The sequence below is a fragment of the Nicotiana tabacum genome, chromosome 11, assembly GCF_000715075.1.
Source record: "Nicotiana tabacum cultivar K326 chromosome 11, ASM71507v2, whole genome shotgun sequence".
Classification (NCBI taxonomy): domain Eukaryota; kingdom Viridiplantae; phylum Streptophyta; class Magnoliopsida; order Solanales; family Solanaceae; genus Nicotiana; species Nicotiana tabacum.
In genome coordinates this window covers 115,163,255-115,170,295 of record NC_134090.1, presented here as the reverse complement: position 1 = coordinate 115,170,295, position 7,041 = coordinate 115,163,255, and the positions used below count along the sequence as shown (strand labels likewise).

The 7,041-nt window shown below is 37.3% G+C and overlaps 1 pseudogene; it reads right to left on the bottom strand.

Annotated features, from left to right (window-relative positions):
• Positions 1-1,062: 1,062 nt before the first annotated feature.
• The window catches only part of LOC107768499 (cysteine-rich receptor-like protein kinase 42), a 31,155-nt pseudogene continuing 25,176 nt past the window's right edge, over positions 1,063-7,041 (bottom strand).

The following is a 7,041-nucleotide window of genomic DNA, read 5'->3' as shown; positions in this document are numbered from 1 at the left end:
TTAATATTGGCGATGTTGATGTTATGTTATTGGGCTTGTTAATATCTGGTGGTTTTGCAGGGATTGGTGTGGATCTGCCTTTGGAAATTTGAGTGTCCATGGGCAGTCGTGATAGATTAGGATTAAGCTTAGAGAGAAGGCGGAGAATTTCTTTTTTAGAGAGAGAATTCTTATGTAGGAAAAATTGATAGTCTTAAAGTAATTATATGTATGTTGCATGAACAAAACTTTAGAATCATAATTAACTATGAAGTATGATCTTTTAGTTTTTAACTAAAATCTTTTTTATAGCCAATAACCTCACAATTCAGTTACAAAACTTTAGTCGTAGCAATTAAAAAATGGTATTTTTGTGATAAAAAATTTATGTGACTAAATTGTAGGTTCAATAGAGACAATTAAATCAGTGTCACTAATTATTTGCACTATTAGTGATAAAAAAAGGTAAAAAATAAATATAAAATTTTATGGCTAAAGTTTTCCTTGTTTAACTACAAATTCTAATTCGTCATTATTGTAACAATATAATATTTTGTGACGAAACTTTCTGGTATCCAAAATTTAATTAATTTTAAGACAAATAATGCTTTGTCACTAATTGGGTACATCATTAGTGACAAAAAAAATATGTCGTTGATAACTTCATATTCGTGGCTATTTTTACTTAATATCTGGCGGCAACTCAATTTTTGGTGGAAAATTTTAGTGGACAAAATTTTGTGTTTCGTCAGTAAAAGTATATAACTCGTATATTTAAATACGAAATATAATTTTTGTCACAAAATGTAAATAATTAGTGATGAATTTTTTGATCATAGCTAATATGTAGCTAAATATCACTTTTGTTGTAGTGACATTTGACAAAAGGGACGACAAGGAATCAGCTATTAGCAATACGCACAACTTTATGAAGACTATGTATGTCCCTCTGCTTCTGTATACATTTTTTGTATCATTTACTCAGCAAACAAATCATAAAAATGCAATATCTCTTCCTCTATCATCACAACTAGTTTTAAGAGTACAAAAATTGTTAGTATTACCGTGTTCAAAATCAGAAAATTAAAAATTTTCTATTTTTTCAGATTTTAAAAGGAATTCTTGATCACTTTTGTGTGGTCCATCCGATGAGCTTTGCGAGTTAGCTGTGGTGGAAGTATAAGATTCAGCTAGTTTAAAGAGTGCATTGGAGACTAAGCTTTTCCTTGTGTTGTTTGAATTTAACAAGGATGGCTGGCATGGTTCCAGAATTTGTTGTCCAAAGGTTGTTAGCATTTGGAGAACCTCAGACATTGATGGTCTTAAATCGACAGAAGCCTGAGCGCACAAAAGCCCCACTTTGAGGACTTTTAATGCCTCTTCTTGCGGAAAATCGCCTTTCAAGGTAGGGTCATGCTTCAGTCACCTGATTTGTTGTATAGAATTTCCACACCTGAAACCAAAAAGAAAAGTTCAAATATTTATTTACTGACAGGACTACTGTATTGATAAATTTACAGCATTAATTCTTACAGATTGCAGTAGAGAGCCAGAGTCATCCTCTACCAAGGAAATGTTTGTTTTGCCACAAACAATTTCAAGAACAAGCACTCCATAGCTATACACATCAGCCTTTTCTGTGAGCTGTCCTTTTACGAGGTACTCAGGAGCCATATATCCTCTGTATAAACAACCTTAAAATCACCCATCAAGTAGTTAATATAACACAATTATGACGACAAGTATCTTACAATGTGCCAGCAATTCCAGTGCTAATATGACTTTTATCGGCTACAAGACACCGAGCAAGTCCAAAATCAGCAATTTTGGCATTAAAATTTTTATCGACAAGTACATTAGAGCTCTTGATGTCCCTGTGAATAATTCTCATCTCTGAACCCCCATGGAGGAACTCAATGCCTTGTGTTGTTCCAACAATAATACGTAAACGTTCTTCCCAACTTAGAATCTTTATCTTGTTCTTATCTAGAACACCATAAATTCAAGAACTCAATCAGAAAAAATTTCATTACATAATTATTTGGAGAAGTAAGATAATGCAGCGTGTATTCCTAGATGGATAAATAATAAATTACCAAGGAGGTATTTGTCTAGGCTCTTATTGGGCACAAACTCGTAGACGAGCAGGCTCTCGGGGCCTTCAATGCTGCAACCCAACAACTTGACAAGATTTTTGTGTTCAATTCCATGGATGAGGTTAACCTCATTGAAGAACTCATCAACCCATTGTCTTGTACTGAAAAACAGTCTCTTAACTGCAACAACCTTCCCATTAGGCAGAGTCCCTTTGTATACAGAACCATTTCCTCCTTGCCCTAATTTTGTTGATGGATCAAAATAGTTTGTTGCTTTCTCAAGATTTTCATATTTAAAGTTAAAGTTGGACCTCTTGTAGGAACTCGATAGTTTGCCTAGATTAATGCGTTCTGCAACCAAAAAATTAAGTTTACGACAGGACTAAAAATGCTTCTCTTCATTTATTAGTTTCTTTGATGATACCTTGCTTTCTGTTTAATGACCTTTTACGAGCTCCGTAAGCAACGAAGAGAGCCATCATGGAGAAAGCTGTCACTCCAAGAATGATAGCTACGATCACCCCTTTGCTTACCCCTGAAAACATCACCATCAATATCATTTATAAAAAAATATCAAGTCCACTTCAAATCAAATAATTAGAGACAAGTAAAAGTCATAATTATAAATTTGTTTATTTTATATTTTTATACATTACTATTAATTGAGCTGGTTCTACTCTAGTCCCCGTCTTTTTCAGGAAAGGCACAAATATAGAAACAAATGAAAAAGATTATTCTGCAGACCAGTAAATAGGGCTGGCAAGTGGGCCGGTCCAGGACCGGGACCGGCGCGGGACCGTGACCCATATGGGTTGTGGGCCTAAACGATCCTAACCGTATAAGACCGGAACCGTGGGGAGGTGGGCTGGTTAGTGGGTCGGTCCTGTGCGCGAGGCCCGCGAAATCGGGACCGGTTGGGAAGTGGGCCGGTTCAAGCGGTCCTATACGGGCTCAACAACCCTTATTTTTAAAAAAAAATTGCTCGTTAGGGCATTTAAAATGTAGTCGTCTCTGCCAAAATAGTCGTTGGCTATTTACAAAATAGTCATTTAATCTCCCCTCTCCCCCCCCCCAAAAGAAAAACTTTGTTTTAACCCCAAACGTTTTATAATTATACGTTTTCCCTATTTTCAACTATAAATACCCCCTCATTCTTTCATTTTTCTCACAAAATCATCAATCTCTCTCTAATTTTCTTCTATAATTGTTTACTTTATTGTTACAATTTGTGAAAAATTTTAAAGTTGGTGAATTGAAGTCTTCAAGTCTTCAACGATAATCAATTTTCAACAAGTTGTTCGTCAATTCGGTAAACTCGTTCCAACTCAGAATTTATAATATTATAGTTTTGTTTGTTTTATTTATTTTCTATTATTTGATTAATTACGATGGCTTCCTTAAAATTAACCTTTTGGTAAAAATAAAGGAAAATCCAAGAGTGGCGAATCTAGTGGCCAATCTATTCCTCCTCCACTGCCTCGGCTCCCCGACCCAAACCTCATATTTGTCCTACACCTGCAATTCTTGATAGCGATAATAGTTTATTACAATTAACTAAGAGTCAATTTTGTCATAATGTTGGGATTGGTGAACAATTAAACCATAAATTAATGAATGCTCTTTATTCTAATCCAACTATTGATGAAGATGATGAGGAGGAAATAGATTTAGATGAAACGCAACCGGATGACGATACACCCACTAGTCTTGCTCCTGAAGTTAACCCAGCTAATGACAATCCAAATGATGTCCCGTCTGACCCTCATGTTGCTACCCCTACTTTTTCTAGACAACATCCCAAACGGTCAGAAACATCTATTGTTTGGCCTTTTTTTACTCAACTAATTCCACAAAAAAGGCTAAATGTAAAACTTGTGGCAAGGAGTTAGCTTTTAAATATTTAGGCGGTTGGGGGAGGGGAGACGGTGTCACGACCCCGGTTCGCCCTCCGTGAACCATCCTGACGGCACCTAGTCTCTACGACTAGGTAAGCCTAACAATGCGGAATACAAACAATAATTGCGGAAGAAATAATTAAAAACCGAAATAGTAAAATTAAACAGTGTTTAAGGTGCCGCTCGGCACATACAATAACAACTCTCGAAGCTAACAACGATTCCCAAAACCCGGAATCTCATGAATCACAAGCTAAGAGATACATAAGAAGCTCTAACTCCGGAAATGTCTAAACAAAGGAAAATTACTGAAGGGCTATACTTTTTACAGAAAGATAGAAAGGGACTCCTCGGTCTGCGGACGCAACAGATATACCTCGAAGTCTCTACAGAACTGCCTCGCCGCAAGGATGATAAGACTGAGTGGAAGTACCTGGATTTGCACAACAAAAATGTGCAGAAGAGTAGCATGAGCACACCACAGCGGTGCCCAGTAAGTATCAAGACTAACCTCGGAGGAGTAGTGACGAGGAACAGTCAAGACACCTACTGGTCCAATAAAACTGTACAAATATAGGAACAACGGGACATGATGTATATATAAAAACTACACGAAATGGCTAACAATACTACAATCACAATAAGGGAAGAAAACAGCAAGTAACAACGAAAATACTAAGAATAATGACATAGAAGAGCGAGCAAAAACACAACCCAAATCCTAAAGTCACAATACAGTAAAGGTAAGCAATAACTCAGATCCTACGACAGTGTCCACATCAGGCCTTATCCAACAATTTCCACGAAGTACCAAATCTCGGACAAATTATAGCTCACGAGTCCCAGTACCTGAAATCTAACACTTGGCATCTTGTGCCCCCATCAACCTCATGGTCATGCTGACAACTCACTTGCTAACTAGGGCCACTCTCACATATATAATAAGTAAACGAGGGTGTACATCTATACTCAGCAAAATCAGGAGGACTTCACATCTAATAGGAATGTTCAACTACGTGTATGTTTGTGCAAGTGCTTTAACATAGTTCCTACCAGCTAATAAGCGTAAGGAAAAGAACGGACAACACATAAAATATTTCCTTACAACTTCCACGAAGTAAAGCTCATACAGGAAAGCGTACCACAACACAATATTAAATAACAAGAATGCCCCTAGGCCATCACAAATCCTCACAATCAATCACTGACATAGCCCACCTTGTCTCGCCATGTGTGCAAATAATAACATAATACGTGCTCGCCTTGTTTCGCCACACGTGCATCATAATGTTTCCACCTTGTCTCTCCACATGTGCAAATAATAACATAATAAATGCTCGCCTTGTTTCACCACACGTGCATCATAATGTTCCCACCTTGTCTCGCCACATGCGCAACCCACATATAAGCATATATACATATCCCGCCTTGTCACGCCGTATGTTCAATATATTAATAGTTACAATAGCACGGCAAAAACCTCGTGCAACCCCTTAACAACAATCCGCACAGCAGAGACCTCGTGCACAAGACAACACAATCGCACGGCAGAGACCTCGTGCACCAACACAACAAGCACAACAACAATAGTGATAGTAATACAAAATATAGCGAGTGAATCCACTTCAAAACTTCAAATCGCAAGGAATCGGTATAACCAGTTCACAAGAATAGCCACAGTAAGAAAAATGAAAGGCATAAAGGGAATAGTCCAACGAAAGGGAAAACTAACATGTAGTGACGATCCCAAAATAAACAAATCAGTACAAGGAAGACAACACGAGTCTAGTAGTCCCAAATAAAAGCAAGTCGACAAGGACATAGGTCATCTAAACTCCGTTTAAGGTTGGGAAGTTATGAGAATATTCAATAATTTCAATTAAGGGAAGGTGATCTTAGCTGCACTTAAGACTAAGCGATTGAAACTTTATTATTCGGAATAGTTCCTTATTCGATTTATGTGTGTTTTGGAGTTGTTATAGTAAGATTTGAGCTGTCCGGAGGTCTTTTCACCCGAGAAGTCCATTTTAGAGTACCGAGTTGTCGTCTTTGAGGTAAGTATCTTGCCTAACCTTGTGTGGGGGACTTCCTCTTAGGATTGAGTCTTCTATGTTGATTGTAATCCGTGTACGCGAGGTGACGTGTGCGTACTCGGACTTAATTGTGGATAGTTGGCCTTTTAGGGTTCTTAGGTTCTTATATTCACTACGTATGGAGTTATTCTTGATATGACCGAGTTCCTGCTTATTAGTTTCGTCTCTACATGCTTAGTTGGAATTATTTGCTTCATGATTTACTCTAATTGCCTAATTGTCATCCTATTTGATTTAACTGAAGAACTTTGTCTCTCTTATCATCATGCTACCTTTTCATAACTGCCTATGTTATTGAGGGTTATTGTCATCCCTCCTACAAAAATATAAAAATCGACTCAAAAGTCGACCCCCGGGCCCGCACCTCGGAACCCATAAAATTACAAAATCCGATCACCCATTCCAAAATGAATTCAACCATACAAAATTTATCCAATTCGGATACCATTTGGTCCCTCAAATCATGATTTTTCATTTTGAAATTTCTCTTCAAAAACCAACTCTTTCCCCAACCCAAAACACAATTTAAATGATAAAAATAAAGATAAATTCATGGAATATATTTAATTCTAGTTGAAGAATATTTATCCAATCGAATTTCGTGAAAAACCCACCAAAAATCGCCAAGAACCGAGCTCTAGAAGTCAAAATATGATGAAAATGGTGTAACCCTCGATTTTGGAATATATTCTGTCTACCCAGGTGTTTGTTCATTACGATCGCGGGAGAAGTGATGCAATCACATAGAAGAAAATAGCTACTGGCCCAAAATGTGCCATGTTATCGCGGGCAAATCAATACAATCGCATAGAAGAAAAATGTTGTTGTCCAAAATTGTGCTATGTGATCACGAACTAATCAATGCAATCGCATAGAAGGAAAATATGGCAAGGTTAATATTGTACTACGCAATCGCGGCTACGCCTATGCAATCGCATAGAAGGAAATACCAGATAGCACAACAGTAGTTCAAATATT